The sequence below is a fragment of the Spermophilus citellus genome (assembly GCF_964194105.1).
Source record: "Spermophilus citellus genome assembly, chromosome: 11".
Lineage (NCBI taxonomy): Eukaryota > Metazoa > Chordata > Mammalia > Rodentia > Sciuridae > Spermophilus > Spermophilus citellus.
The window spans coordinates 49123617-49140875 of NC_138192.1; the positions used below are offsets into that span (position 1 = coordinate 49123617).

At 33.7% G+C, this 17259-nt stretch overlaps 1 protein-coding gene and 1 long non-coding RNA gene across 2 annotated transcripts in view; one reads left to right on the plus strand and one right to left on the minus strand.

Annotated features, from left to right (window-relative positions):
- LOC308631119 overlaps positions 1 to 16617 on the minus strand; it is a 44071-nt gene extending 27454 nt beyond the window's left edge. The window contains exon 1 of the long non-coding RNA XR_014018113.1: positions 16588 to 16617. This is a non-coding gene — a long non-coding RNA (uncharacterized lncRNA). The remainder of the gene's footprint in view (positions 1 to 16587) is intronic.
- The window catches only part of ARHGAP15 (Rho GTPase activating protein 15), a 616251-nt gene that overhangs the window by 275801 nt on the left and 323191 nt on the right, over positions 1 to 17259 (plus strand). The gene's annotated exons all lie outside the window — the stretch shown is intronic.

Consider the following 17259-nt stretch of genomic DNA (forward strand, 5'->3'; position numbering starts at 1 on the left):
CACATTTTCTTTACCTCTTCATTCACTGAAGAACACTAGGTAGATTTTATGTCTTACCTATTACCAATGGTGCTGCAATATCCATAGGATGTCTTTGATCCTATTAATATTTTTAATGATTGCTCTCTCAGTTGCATAATGAAATTGAGTGGAGAAGGCTGGGAATGGAAGCAGGGAGGTCAATTAGGAAAACCCCTGTTATGTAGATGAGAGGTGTTTTCTGTTTCAGAAATACAAAATAGAAATGAGTTAAATATGGTACAAAGGGAAGTCTCTTCCAATTTTATGCTCAAACTTCAATTCTGTTTATTTCCTGAAAATATTATGTCTAATAATCAAATTACTTAGATTTATTTTGAGTCCATTTTCATCACTTTTTCTATTTGTTGTGGATCTTTTATCTATTGCAAATCTACTTTTAAAATGATTTTACGTATGATAATTATAGAGATAACTTCAGATGATTTATTTTTTTCTAGATCATGTTTATTTTTTTTATTTCTGTCAGGCACTTTGTAATATAAGCAGATAACTTAAATCCAAGTAGAGATTAAGCTGCTTCAATGCTGGGTTTCTGCATTTGTGAGGACTGGAGCATTTTTGGTTTGTTCTCTACTTTAAGGCATAATCCTTCAGGGTCCCTGCTGAAGGCCTTGAGGCCCCTCTATCTTGGTGAACATGAACTTCAATTTTTTTGTGAGACTGCCCTAAACTCTGATGAATGTCTCAGTGTACATCCATAACTTTTAAAAACAGAATGTGTCAAGGGAAGAAACAAGATCAAATTATAAGTGCACCCCTCTGGGCTTCCATTCCCTTTGAAATTTTGCTTCATATGCTTTCTGAACCATTCTCTGGATCCTTTCTTTTTGGAACTCCAATTACATATTTCTCAGATCTTTTAACTTTATTCCCAATAAATTTCAGTTCTTTTTTTTTTTTTTTCAGTGTTTTCAAATAGAAGTGTGTGGGGTGGGAGGTTCTAGCAGAAGGCTCATCTGGAGGTAGTTAACCATTGCTAGCATTTTTTTTTTTGTCTAATAATAATAATAATAATAGAATACAGGGCTAGGGCTGGGGCTCAAGGATAGAGTGCTCACCTAGCACATTTGATCCTCAGCACCACATTAAAAATAAATAAATAAATAAAGGTATTTTGTCCATCTACAACAAAATACATCAATAAATAAAACAGAATATATAGTAGGTTTTCAAGAAATATTTATCTTTTTAATTCATATATTTAGAAAATATACAAATAAATAATAAAGATAAGAGGGATTAAATTTAAAAATTAAAATAAATCCAAAGAAAATGATATAAAATATTTAGCTAAAAATAAAAGCAGAGAATGAGAAAATCATAAATGTTGCAATTTTGTCAGCAAAATTGCAGCTTGTTTCTTAAAAAAATAAGCGATAAATTTTAAAATATTTGACAATTCTAAAAAAAGTGAAATTAAGACTGCTAAAATTGAAAAATGACTACCAATAAGAAATAACTTACATGAAAATTTGAAAAAAGGGCCTAGTTAATAACTCAGAAAATCATGATGAAAGGAATTATTTTTTAGGAAAATTTAAAATTCCAGATTAACTCAAGAAATTAAAAACCTAAAGATAGAACTTTTTATGGAAGACATTTTAAAAGAAATGAAGTATCTGTGTCTTAAAAAGTACCTGGAACACTTTTTATAGAAGCATATCCACAGACTTTTCAAGATTGAGCAGTCTCCATTTTGTATAAATTTCCTTGTAGAAATATGGAAAGCTTATTCATATATTTGTGATTGTGTCATAACCTTGAAACAATAAAACATGGGGGGCACCAAAAAGAAAATTACTGGCAGGTCAAGCAAAATTATGGTATGATGTTAATCAAATCCTATTGACTAAGTAAAATATTTATTTCAAGAGTCCATATAATACCTTAATGAGAAAATCAGTTTTCTACGGCATTACTACAATACATTAAAGGAGAAACACCATATGATCATGTCATTCAATGTTTTAAAAATAAGCTTTTGTTAAAATTCAATACCTGATTCTAAAAAGTAGTGTGCAAACAATAGACATAGATTATTCTGGAAAAATAAACTGACATATATGAATATAAAATGAAAAAAACACTGTGAATAAGTAATAGAAAAGAAATGGCAGTTAGGAAAATATGTATTTACAAGAAGGACAAATACAACACACCCTTAGAGAAAAAGAAACATACCAATATATAACTGGAAAATAATTGTAAAAAATGAAATAATTAAATATTTCTAATAAGCTATAGAATGGAGACTTAACATCACTAAGTGGGAATTGTAACCTTAAATGGGACACCTATCATAGTGGTAAACACTAAAAAGATTGATGATGTCCAGTCTTAATAGAGTGTTGGAGAAAGGGATTCTCATTCATTGTTAGTGTAATTGCAGTTTTAGAGTCCAGTCAGCCAGAATTTATTAAAATTAAGTGTCCATTATATTTGATCCTGTTCTTCCACTTTTGAGAATCTATCATATGCTTGCACTTATAGAAATATATATATATATAGATAGATAGATAGATAGATATAGATATGTGTGTGTGTGAAGTGTTGGTTGTAGCATTTACTTTTCATAGTATAATAATTATATTAAATGTATCCAAGTTAAATATCTGTTTATAGGAAGTTTGTAAATAAAGGTATATTTATTGTATGAACATTTAAGTATTGAGAAACAATGTATGCAAATGTGAGGATCTTTGTATAATTGTTGATATCATGTAAACATATGTCATCTAAGAAGTGACTCAAAGGAAAATTTGGCTTAGGAGAAATCATTTAAATGTTAGGGTAATAGCAAGAAAAGCTAAGATGTTGAGGAATTAAGAGAAGAAAAGAAAAGAGATTGTCATGATAGAGGATTGGTTTTTCTATAACTAAAAGATTTTCTATAACTAAATAGGATTTGATAGAGATAATGGTAATTCGGTAAAAAAATGACTGTGAAAAAAATGAAATTTTGCTTTAAAAAGAATATTTCTATCCATTCATCTATTGAGGGGCATCTAGGTTGGTTCCACAGTCTAGCTATTGTGAATTGTGCCGCTATAATCATTGATGCAGCCGTATCCCTATAGAGCGCTCTTTTAAGGTCCTCAGGGAATAGTCCGAGAAGTGCGATAGCTGGGTCAAATGGTGGTTCCATTCCCAGCTTTCCCAGGAATCTCCATACTGCTTTCCAAATTGGCCTCACCATTTTGCAGCCCCACCAGCAGTGTACAAGTGTGCCCTTTTCCCCACATCCCCGCCAACACTTATTGTTGTTTGACTTCATAATGGCTGCCAATCTTACTGGAGTGAGATGGTATCTTAGGGTGGTTTTGATTTGCATTTCTCTGATTGCTAGAGATGGTGAGCATTTTTTCATGTAAAAAAAATGTGGCATATATACACAATGGAGTATTATGCAGCACTAAGAAATGACAAAATCATAGAATTTGCAGGGAAATGGATGGCATTAGAACAGATTATGCTAAGTGAAGCTAGCCAAGCCCTAAAAAACAAATGCCAAATGTCTGCTTTGATATAATGAGAACAACTAAGAACAGAACAGGAAGGAAGAGCATGAGGAAAAGACTACAGTAAACAAAGACGAAGGGGGGGAGAGAAACGGGGAGAGAAGGGAAAGCACATGGAAATGGTAGGAGACCTTCAATGATACATAAAATTATAAGAGGTTATGAGGGGCAAGGGGGAGGGAAAAAGAGGGAGAGAATCGAACAACAGCAGGGGAGGTAGAGAGGGAAGATGGGAGGGGAGGGGAGGGGGGATAGTAGGGGATAGGAAAGGTAGCAGAATACAACAGTCACTAATATGGCATTATGTAAAAATGTGAATATGTAACAGATGTGATTCTGCAATCTGTATTTGGGGTGAAAATGGGAGTTCAAAACACAATTTGAGTCAAATGTATGAAAGATGATATATCATGAACTATGTAATACTTTAAATAATCAATTAAAAAAAGAATATTTCTATACTCATCACTTTTTTTCCCCTAGATCACCCATTTCTATGATTAGGTAGAATTGAAAGAACAAAACCAAAAATTCTGACACTTGCCAGTTATGATTAACTCACTTTTCTTAGATATAACCTCTTGGAAAGTCTGCCCTCCCATGTCTCCTTTCCAAGATGGGATGTAGGTTTAAAAGGAGAAGGAGAAGGAGAAGGAGGAGAAGGAGAAGACTTAGTCTCACAGCAAATAAGACAATGACTTGTATTTTTTATGTTTTTTATTTATTCAGTAAATACTGAGTACAGTCATGGGATGCTTAACTACAGGCACATGTTCTAGTCATGTGTCATGAGGTGTCTTTGTCTTTAAGTACAAACATATAGAGTGGACTCACAAAACTAAGACGGCTATGATGTCATGAGACCATATAATCTTAGGGGACCACCATTGTATATGCTGTCTGCCTCTGACTGATCTATCCTTCTGGGGCACATAACTGTACTTACTATAGCTATACTCCATTCAGGGTCCTGGGGACACTGCAGTAAATAAGGAGGAAACAGTGCTGCTTGTGGAATTTACCTTCCAGGGAGAGTCATTGCTGGTTTACTCTATCATGACTGGTCTAGGTACTGATGAGTTTGTAGCACCAGATAGTGAAGTGACTTGTCCAAAATTCAAGCTTGTGCACAGCAGGCACAGATCCAAGTGAAGAGTTATCAGCAGAGCCTACATGTTCATACTTGAGCTATCTCGTCTCAAGCTAAACAGCCTTATCTTCGTTTGTACTCAAACTTTCAGACTCTTGTTTTATGAGACATTATCAGAATATAAAAGAAATTACAGCAATACTTTCACGTTTTGAGAATGGGATATGATGTATTCAAATGATATAATATTTCATGACTACTAAAAAGTTGGTTTATGAAGAATTTATAGTAAGTTGATAAACAGATTTTTTGGAGAAAGGTAAACTCCTGAATCTACAATTACATGACAGTTTTGCAGCTACTGACAGAGGTTTTATGTGTAATGATTTTTATAAAACACTCAGATCAATAGGAATGGTGCCATTTTGAGTATTGATAGTGCTTTTTTTTTTTTCACTCGGGATTGAACCTAGGGGTGCATCATCCCAAACCAATTTTATATTTTACTTAGAGACAGGATCTTGCTAAATTGCTTAGGGCCTCACTAACATGCTAAGAGATTCTCCTGTCTCAGCCTCCCAAGCTGCTGCTATTACAGGTTGGCACCATGCCTGGCTGAGAGCTCTATTTTTCATTATCAAAAAATGTACATGTCTTTGGATTAAATTACTCTAATAGACCTTGTTAGCTTAGAGTCATTTACAGACATTGTGCATTGTGCATTTTAGAATTGTTTGCCATAGCGAATAGTGAGTTCCTTCATTCAGGATGTTGATATCAGGCCGTGTGCTAATTAATGCAGTAGAAAAAGTGCTCTCCATTTACTTGTTCTAAGCCTTTTTTTTTCCTCTTTCGAATCATAGTTTCTCTTTTACTCTAAAATACACATTGCCCTCAAGTTGTTTTTGTTTTTCATGCCTCTTTGAAAATTGTGTTCCAAACACCTATGACAAATTGTGTCTATATAAATAAAACTATAAATGTCTACTATGTGATATATGCAAAACATTAAAATTGGGAACTATACTTCATATTTGAAGAAGTTTTACCATTTGCAAAATTTTCATTTTCCTTAAGTTTGTATAGAATTATCAAAATTCTTGTAGGATATTCTAGGAAAAGAGAATAAATACTCAAGCTCATTTAAAAAATTTAGAGTCAAAAATAGTTCTCCCCCAATTTTTTTTTTCAAAGGAGTAACAAGGGGAAAACATGCCCTGTGATATTTAGAAAAAAAAAAATTAAAGAAAAAAGGTTGAAATAATATAAATCAAGAGAAAGGTCATGTGACTATACAAAGATACCTCCAAAAGACCATGCAGCTAAACAATGACAGGAAATCACAAACAAGCATAAAAGGGAAGGATTATCCAATACATAGTTCTCTATAACAAATTTATTTTTTAGAAAAAAAAATCAAAATAATATATACTCAAACACTCATAAAGCAAATCCAAGAAGAATTTAGGATGCAAATGTAAAAATATATTAAAAAGTAATGGGGAAATATGGGTTAAAATCTGATATCTGTATAAGTGAGTCAGTTTTAAGAACTAAAATATAGATCAGAAAAACCATAAGGAGCAATAAGTAAATTTTACAATGTAAAATAAAAATAGCATATTTATATACAAATAATTACATTAAAAGCTTTCTTCAAAATAAATTAGGAAAATATATGAATTAATTATCCCTAGGTTAGTAAACTTACTAAAGTCTTCATTCTAATAAATATTAATAATACTAAAATTAAAAATATTAAAGAACAATAGCAACAACTTCTAAGAAGAAAAAAAGCAAATGTTTAATTACAAAAGAAAAGCTACTAAACAAAAAATAATTTCTACAAAATTTATGAAGTATACAGTTTTTATTACTTAAAATAAATATATTATTTTAAAAGAGTTCATTCTTGAATTTCTATGAGACAATGAAACTTTGTCAGTTTTTCTAGAAAGTAATTAGTAATGCGTTTCAGCAGCCTTTCAAAATTGTATTATTTGACCTAGCAATTCTCTTTCCAAGAATTTATTGTAAAAAACAAATCAGAAATTTTAACAAAAAGTCATGCAGTGTGGACTCATTTATCAGACAAAAAAAATGGGAACAAGTATATTATGGAAAAATAGGAAGACAAATATATTACAGTTAATCTCTATGGCAGAATGTTATGGTGCCATTAAAGTGATGCTCGCAAAGAATAATTCTCAGAAAAACCTTCAAGATATAATGATAAAAATACCAATAAGATACAATAATTTATATATAATTTCTTTTTTTTAAAGAGAGAGTGAGAGAGGAGAGAGAGAGAGAGAGAGAGAGAGAGAGAGAATTTTTAATATTTATTTTTTAGTTCTCGGTGGACACAACATCTTTGTTGGTATGTGGTGCTGAGGATCGAACCCGGGCCGCACACATGCCAGGCGAGCGCGCTACCGCTTGAGCCACATCCCCAGCCCAATTTATATATAATTTCAACTGTGTATAATTTATATATAACATGCATAGTATGTGCATTTAAAATGTCTGGAAAGAAATATATTAAATGTTAAGAAGGCTATATTTTAGGAATGTGATTAGATGTGGTTTTAGTTTTTATTTTACATGTTATGATTTTGCATATTTTATAATGTTCATTTGTGTTTGTAATTAGAAATAGTTTGTTTTTCCATATTTTCTCAGAACAATAGTATTATACCAATGTCTGAAAAAATAATTGCAGAAAAATATTATCCCTTCATTTAACTGTTTAGAAAGCTTCTCCTAAAAGAATGACATGATAATTAAAATTCCAGACCTTAGACAGCAGGTTTAGGGAATTAGTTTGTCACCCAAAGAGGCTTCTTAACGTTCCTCGAATCACACTACATAGCAATTGACAATACTGCCAATATAAGCTTTAAGTTCAGGTCAGCATATGGATACTGAAGTCTCACTTATGGGAAATGTGGGAAAATGCAGTTCATCAATATGTAAAAGGAGTACCCAGGCTTCTCCAAGGCAGTGGCAATTTTAGAATACAGTAATGATAATGGGCTATGTAGAAGAGACTCAATTTACTCATTTACTCATTTTGTTTTTTGAGCCTAAGAATTTTGGACAAGAATGAAATGGGGAAAGAGAGGGGAAAATAGAATGTGGATAACCCAAAGCACAATATCAGTATGGCCATCAACCAGAATTATAGTCTTGTGCAAGATGGCGCAGAAGATCAGAGTAACTGACAAAAATTTCATTGTATTTCTAAGATACACCAGGTCCATTTTATCTGCCTCTGCCATTGTATCATCTGGGTTACATTATGACAGTGATCTGTTCCACATAGAGCATAATTCTTTGGTAATTCTGGTACATGTAGGATGAATAAGACTTACTCTAGTTATCATTGTTGTGAGTGCTCTATGAAAGCCATGATATATTGGAAGCTTCTGCCATGGTTTACCAAGAGGCCTTCAGGTCAACTTTTAAATCTTACCATCTTAGGGCCTCAAGGGACCCACCTTTTTTTGGTTTTGCTCAAGATCTCCTCTATGGTATTTGCCTGACATCATGGGAGCAGAAGGGTATCTGCTGATGGCAAAGAGGAGACCATGAAGTCATATTCTCTGATGATGTTTATTCTACATCTGTGATTTGTGTCCTACAATGCTCCTGGGACTTAAACCACATGTGCAGTATTTGCATTAATGGGAACTTGAGAAGGAGAGGCCATAACACTATTAAAATGTTTAGCTTTCGCTCTCCCATCACACAGACACATGCTAATAACTACTCCCAGACCTTGTATCATGGTGCTGCAGGACATGATGTAGAGTGCACTCATTGTTTCGATACAAGGGACTTAAAAACAAATAGCTGCCATCTCTGCCTCTGATAGTTTGCCAGGCTTTTAACTTCTTTGGTTTTCCCCCCTTCTGATCCTGGTGAGGTATCTCAAATGTATTCCAAACAACACATTACCCCAAGTCTTTGTTTCTTCTTTTATAAGGAAACCCTTGCTTTAAGGTATATTTAGAAAACCCAGGGTCTACGCCAAATTCCAAAGAACCACATCCTAATTCTACTTTAAAATGGTAGGAAATGACTTAGTGCAGAATCCCCCACACAGGGTTATTGATCATCCTGGACTATTAGTCAAAATTGTGACAAATATTCTGGAAACTTACTGCAGGTTTAAACATCAACTCTTATATTTGAGAACATTTTGAAGCATCTTAGACAGACAAAAGACAGAGACAGAGAAAGTACCAAGGAACAAGTTTGAAGATTACATCTTTCATTACTCCCAAGTAGTATCTGTCAAATCATATTTAAGACCCTTTATGGGGTCACAAAATCAATTTAGTGAGTCAAGTATATCATTTTTTAATTAAACAGATGAAAGAATAAAATAGATTAGAATAGGACATATCAAATTATATCATATTTATTAAAATAAAAGTATGAAATTTTAAAAAAATTATTTAATATATGTGCACATATATACACATGTTGTATGTACATATATATATATATAAAATGAACATATAAACAGATGGGAAATACATACATGTTGTGTGTGTGTGTGTGTGTGTGTGTGTGTGTGTGTGTATCTAAGAGGAAAAAAAAAGGATGCCGAGAGAAAGACAAAGAGAAAAGAGGATAGAGGTACTAGTTGGCAATGTAAATATATTTCTTACCATGGATGATAGCCAAAAGCATTTGAAAGCCAGATTATGCCTCCAGGGCAATGGCTTCTTTGATTTTGGAATAAATTCTTCCCTTAGTGCCTCCTCCATCTGCTTTTAGGTAAATTCACAAGCTGCATATAAACTTAATCTAATTAAATCTCAAACTTGTAAAGAAAATGTTGTGGATGAAACCCAGTAAAATGTAGATCCAATGCTGTAAGCCATTCATCAAGGGTAGCAGATTACAAGCTCAGTGCTGGTTCTTATGATAGAAACACATTTTCCTTAATGTCCTACTCCTCAGGAACCTAGAGAATGATAAATGGCATAATAGTTCACAGTGAGCCTCAGAAGTTGGGAGAGAAACTCACTGTATTGTAGATTGTTAGGTATCATTCATTCAAGGACTAAGATTATTGCTTGATTCTTGGCATCAGGAATAATCCAGTTAATAACAATGGAACCATCTTGATCTAGCAAGCACAAGACAAACAGAAAACTAGAGTTGGGAATGCTACTATGGAAAAGAGTTGAGCTGATAATATTGGAAGGAATTGTAGCTGCTGGACAGAAAACAGAGCCTAAAAAGTAAGATAATAGAATATAGTCCAGGCTGTTCAAGTTCGGGTGTGAGTTCCAACCAGAAATAACAAGAACATTTTAACAGGCCAGTTGGATAATCACTGAGTGCGCTGGCATGGCTCATTTTCAGATGCTCTTATAACCAAGTTGCCTTGAATGCAAGCACGAATTAGTCTTTGATTACATGTGTTGTAATTTAGATGGGTGAGGCAGATGGGAGGTGGATTTAAAATACTGGGATAAGTGGCAGTGAGGATCATGGAGATGCTCAGCAGAGCCGGAGTTCCTGAAGGGGGACAAACAAAACGAATCTCCACCAAGAGTAAGTCAAATTATCCCTGATCAGAGACAGTGTGAATCTGTACTTAGAAAACCCTGAAGACTCTACCAAAAAAACTCTCAGAACTGGTGAATTCAGCAAAGTATCAGGATACAAAATCGATATACAAAAATCAGTAGCCTTTTTATACACCAGTAATGAATTCCCTGAAAAGGAAATCAGCAAAGCAACCCTTCATTCACAAAAGCCTGGAAATAAATAAATAAACAAAACTCCTAGGGGAAAAAAAACCTATCAAAGGAGGTGAAAGAGCTCTACAATGAAAATCATAAAACATTATAGAAATAAATTGAAGAAAACAATAAAAGATGGATACCCAACTTCAGGGATTGGGAGAATTTGTATTCTTCAAATGGCCATATTGAGAAAGCCATCTACAGATTTAACACAACTCCTATCAAAAATATCAGTGACTATATTAAAAAATAATAATCCTAAAACCTCACGAAAACATACATACACAAAAAAATCTCAAATAGCCATAGTGATCCTAAGCTATGCTGGAGGCATCAAAATACCTGATTCAAAATATACTGTAGATTCACAGTAACAAAATATCATGGTATTGTCATAAAAACAGACATGCAAACTAATGGAATAGAATAGAGGACCCCAAAATAAACCTGCACATCTACAGCCATCTAATTCTGAACAAGGTGCCAAAATTCTATGTGGAAGAAAAGCCTATTCAACAAATGGGTACTGGGAAAACAGGATATCCACATGGAGGAGATTGAAATTAGACCTCTATGTCTCACCCTGTATAAAAATAAACTCAAAGTAGATCAAAGGCCTTAACATAACACCTGAAACTTTGAAAACAATAGGGAAACACTTCAAGATATTTATTGGCCTAGCGATGATTTCCTGAATGGGAAGGGCTCCAGTAGCCTAGGAGAATAAAGCAAGAATTGACAAATGGGATTGTATCAAGTTAAAAAGCTTCTATACAGCAAAGGAAACAATCAACAAATGAACAAACAACTGTAAAATGGGAGAAAATCTTTATCAGCTACTCATCTGACAGAGGATTAATATCCAGAATATGTAAGAATTCAAACCCAGGTACAGTGGCACACACCTGTAATCCCAGCTACTTGGGAGGCTAAAACTAGAGGATTACAGATTCAAGGCCAGCCTCTGCAATTTAGCAAGACCTTGATTAAAAATAAAAAATCTAGAACAGTCTGAGGTTGTAGCTCAGTGATAGATGGTCCCTCAATCAATCTTTATACTCAAAAAAAGAAAGGCACAAAAATTTTTAAAACAAAGGAACTAGTACTCCAAATAGAAAAAGGCAAATTATCTGAAAAAATAATTCCCAAAAAAAGTACAAATGACCAATAAATACCTGAAAAAAACCCTCACAATCTTTAGCTATTAGGGAAATGCAAATCAAAATTACATTAGAAGTTCATCACACCTCAGACAGAATGACTGTTATTAAAAATAATGGGTTTTCTTTTTTTTTTTTTAAGAAAAATAATTTTATTTTTAAATAATGTGAGAAGAATGTTGTGTACTTCTACTCACCATATAGTAGTTAAAATTAAGGCAAATTGCTGCCTGTAGCTTCAAAGGGATTCACTAGTTCTTGTCATGCCCAAACATATTTATTTATTATTGATTTTTTTAAAAAAATAAATGACAGCAGAATGCATTACAATTCTTATTACATGTATACAGCACAATTTTTCATATCTCTGGTTGTATATAAAGTATGTTGACATCAATTTGTGTCTTCATACATGTACTTTGGTAATGATGTCCATCATATTCCATCATCCTTACTAATCCTCTGCCTCCTCCCTTCCCCTCCCACCCCTCTGCCTTTCTGGAATTCATCTATTCCTCCTATGCTCTCCCTCCCTACCCCATTATCCGTCATCCTCCTTATATCAGAGAAAACATTGGCATTTGTTTTTTGGGGATTAGCTAACTACACTTAGCATTATCTTCTCCAACGCCATCCATTTACTGAAAATGCCATGGTTTTATTCTCTTTTATTGCTGAGTAAAATTCCATTGTGTATATATGCCACATTTTTTTATTCATTCATCCACTTAAAGGTATCTAGGTTGGCTCCACAGTTCAGCTATTGTGAACTGTGCTACTATAACATTGATATGGCTGTGTCCATGTAGTATGCTGTTTTTAAGTCTTTGGGGTATAAACCGAGGAGAGGGATAGATGGGTCAAATGGTGGTTCCATTCCCAGATTTCTAAGGAATCTTCATACTGCTTTACATACTGACTGCACCAATTTACAGTCCCACCAGCAATGTATGAGTGTACCATTTTCCCCACATCCTTGTCAACACTTATTGTTGTTTGTCTTCATAATAGCTGCCATTCTGACTGGACTGAGATGATATTTTAGAGTAGTTTTGATTTGTATTTCTCTAATTGCTAGAGATGATGAACATTTTTCATATATTTGTTGACTGATTGTATATCCTCTTCTGAGAAGTGTCTGTTCAGGTCCTTGGTCCATTTGTTGATTCAGTTATTTTATTTTATTTTTTTTTTTGGTTCTTAGCTTTTTGAGTTCTTTATATACCCTAGAGATTATCTGATGTGTGAGGGCTAAAACTTTGTTCCCAGAATGTAGGCCCTCTGTTCACCTCATAGATTATTTCTTTTGCTGAGAAGAAACTTTTTAGCTTTATTCCATTCCATTTATTGATTCTTGGTTTTTTTATGTAAATAAAGAAGTTTATTTGGTTCCCACTTATCATTATTTAATCCAGTAATCATCCAGTAAAATGCTTTTGAACACAAGTATTATCCACAATATTAAATGTTTATTCTACCTATCTCTTTTCCTGGTCTAAGTAACAGATCTCAATCCAACAACACTTCTTCCTTCTTATCTAGTCAGTCATGGGATTTGTAAGAGTTCTCCATCCCCCCCCCCACTTTATTTTTTTTTAAACCAACATAAGTTTTCTCTTACCCACTCCCATGTTTTTTTTTTTATTGTTGGTCGTTCAAAACATTACAAAGTTCTTAATATATCATATTTCACAATTTGATTCAAGTGGGTTATGAACTCCCATTTTTACCCCGTATACCGATTGCTGTATCACATCAGTTACACTTCCATTGATTTACATATTGCCATTCTAGTGACTGATGTTCTTGCACTATAGAAGTCTTATTAAGGAAGTTGGGGCCTAATCCTACATGATGAAGATTAGGGACTACTTTTTCTTCTGTTAGACACAGAGTCTCTGGTTTAATTTCTAGGTCCTTGATCCACTTTGAGCTGAGTTTTGTGCATGGTGAGAGATGGGGGTTTAATTTCATTTTCTTGCATATGGATTTCCAGTTTTCCCAGCACCATTTGTTGAAGATGCTATCTTTTCTCCAATGCATGTTTTTGGCATGTTTGTCTAATGTAAGATAATTGTAATTTTGTGGGTTAGTCTCTGTGTCCTATATTCTGTACCATTGGTCTACCAATCTGTTTTGGTGTCAATACCATGCTGTTTTTGTTACTATTGCTCTGTAGTATAGTTTAAGGTCTGGTATAGTGGCATCACTATACTTTATACTTTATTATGCTTTACTCTTCCTGCTAAGGATTGCTTTTGCTATTTTGGGTCTCCTAATTTTCCAGATGAATTTCATGATTGCTTTTTCTATTTCTATGAGTAATTCCATTGGAATTTTTATCAGAATTGCATTAAATCTGTATAGTGCTTTTGGTAGTATGCTCATTTTGATAATATTAATTCTGCCTATCCAAGATCCAGGTAGATCTTTCCATCTTCTAAGGTCTTCTTTGATTTCTTTTTTTAGGGTTCTGTAGTTTTCATTGTATAGATCTTTCACCTCTTTCATTAAGTTGATTCCCAAGTATCTTATTTTTTTTGAGGCTATTGTAAATGGGGTAGTTTTTCTCATTTCCTTCTCAGAGGATTTGTCACTGATATGCAGAAATGCCTTTGATTTATGAGTGTTGATTTTATATCCTGCTACTTTGCTGAATTCATTTACTAGTTCTAGAATTTTTCTGATGGAGATTTTTCTATGACGATATGATAGAATCATATGGTCAGCAAATAGTGCTAATTTAAGTTCTTCTTTTTCTATACGTATCCCTTTAATTTCTTTCATCTGTGTAATTGCTCTAGCCAGTGTTTCAGGAACTATGTTGAATAGAAGTGGTGAAAGAGGGCATCCCTGTCTTGTTCCAGTTTTTAGCGGAAATGCCTTTAATTTGCTCCATTTAGAATGATGTTGGCCTGATAGCCTTTATGATGTTGAGATATGTTCCTGCCAAGAATCTTGTATTGATAATGAACACTAAAAATAATGTTAAAAATAATAAAAGAATATTATTATTAAAAATAACATTAAAAATAATAATAGTAATAAAGCCTACTGAAAATGTGGAAAGGAAGAAATGCTTATAAACTCTTAGTAGAAATGTAAATTAGTATAGACACTATGGAAAATAGTATGGAGGTTCCTCAAAAACTAAATAAAACTACCATGTGTTCTGGTACTACCACTCCTCCGTATTTATCCAAAAGAAATTAAGTCTGTGTGCAAAAGAGGTATCTGTATATGAGTATTTATTATAGTACTGTTCATAGTAGAAAAAACATGTAATCAGCCTAAGTGACTGTCAACAAAGAAAATAAGATAGATAGATATATATATATATATATATATATATATATATATATATATATATATATATATAATGGAGTATTATTCAGCCATAAAGAAGAATGAGATCATTTTATTTGTAGGTATACGGATTGAACTAGAAACATTATGTCAAACAAATTATACAGACACAGAAAAATAAATATCACATTTTTAGGACTAGGAAGAGGACCAGAGGGGAGGGGAATAGGGAAAGCGAAAGAATAGAAGGGAGGGTGGACATGATGAAAGCATAGTATTTGCATGTATGGAAATGTCACAGTGAAACCCATTAAGTTGTATAATTAATATTCAATAATTATAATTTTAAAAGGAAATATAGCTAAGCTAAGCTGAAATGTGTTGTAAGTTTAAAATATCACATTTTGGAAACTACAAAAATGTAAAATATCTCATTAATAATTTTTAGAATGTCTATATATTGAATTGATAATTTTTAAAGTACATTGAGATAAATACATGAGTAAAGTTAAAAATATACACCACTGTTAGCTGAAAGTGTCTGATATACTAGATAAGACAACAGAAATTGTACTTGTCTAGTCCAGGAACCAGAAGAGAACACAGTTTCAAATGTGAGCTTTGGTGAAGACAGGATATGGATGACCAGTGCATTTGCAACTTCCAGGGCCTGAGATCATGTAAAGTCACCTTGGTAGGAGTAAAATGTCTCCATTCAAATGAAAAGCCTGACATCTATAATTGAAAACCAAGAAGCAAGTTTCCCAAGCTATGTGAAAAGAGGGGCAAAATGAACCCAAGAAAGCTTGGGATACCCTAAAAGAGGCATTCTCTGTCAGAGGGAAATGGTGTCATCTTTTCAGATAGATGCTTTGGTGCAACCTCAGAGGATAGTGCCATGTTGACCATAGTTGAAGTTACAATGCAGAGTGAAGTTACAATGCAGAGTCAGCTATAAGAGGATGTTTGCCCTCCTCTGACACTGTTGTGTGGTTCTGCTCACAGGTATGCTCAGGGATCAGTCGTTACCAAATAAAACTTGCTTTCTAAATTTCAGGGTCATTTTGTTTACTGGATACCATAACTCTGTAGTATTAACCTAAGCCAACTGAGCTATCTTTTAATCTATAATCCTTTATTGAGAGCCTGTAGTGTTACAGATAGTCAGCCAAGAACACAGGGTCTTTTTCAGCAGGGAGCTTACAGTGCAGGGAGAGTTGGGTGAGAAGTTAGAAAAATACAATAGTAACATGTACACCAGTGAAAAATCAGTTCAGACTTCTGGAGGGGACATCACATATTTAGACTTCTGGAGAGTTTAAAGACTTTCCTGAATAGATGATGTCTGAGTAGTTTCCTGAAATAGGAGAAGGAGCTTGCAAAATCCATGTGGTTGTCAATGAATCATCAATCAGTCAAATAATTAAAACAATTATTTAAATGTTCACTAGGTGCCAGATACTGTGCTGTTCTTCTCCTGGATTATCTTTCATATAGCCCTTGCAATTTTCTTCTGAAGTAGGTACTATTGTTTTTCTCAGATTAAGGTGAGAATATTAAAACTCAAAGGTTCTAAATAACTTTCTCAAAGATACACAGTTAATAAGTGGAAGAAATGAAAATTCCAAAGACAAAATTATGAGGTTTCAAATTAGGAGTTTACTAATGAGTAGATATAGAGACTGGATTTTATCAATACCAACCAGCCATAAGGAGATCAGATGAGAAGTCGTGGTGGCCTGAAATGGAATAGAAGAGGAGACACAAATTAGGGATTTATCAGTTTATAAATCTATTATTAAAAAGAAAACAACAGGAGTCATATTGTCACTTAAGAATGCAACTCGAAGTACGAAGAGTCATATTTAGGAAAGAATGCTGAGAAACACCTCCATTTACGAGGAGAGAAGAGAAGCAAGCCCACAGAGACCTTAGGAACAGCCCCTCAATGTCCTCTAGAAATGTCATAGTCTTTCCTTCCTGTGAGACTTTGTACAAGCTGCTTTTCTCATCTGTGTAATCATCTTCTCCCTCCTTTTCTTCTGATAAACCTCATCTGATCTTTTAAGATCCTTCTCCAACATTCTTCCCTGAGCATTCTCTTCTATCCCCCACCAAAATAGGTTTATTCCATAAAATCTATTACATGTCCCATCTTGATCATGATTCAATTGTTATTTTCTATCTGTTTTCCCACTCTGGTCTTATATGTCACACTAATTATAAGCTTCTTAAGAGCAAGGGTCACTGATAACTTTTTCTGGTATATCTCACAGTTCTAGAATTGGACCCATGGTAGGTATTCACTATCATGTAAATATCAGTGGTTGTTGAATGACTCCCCAGTGTTGTGTGCGAAAGAGTGATTCATAGGT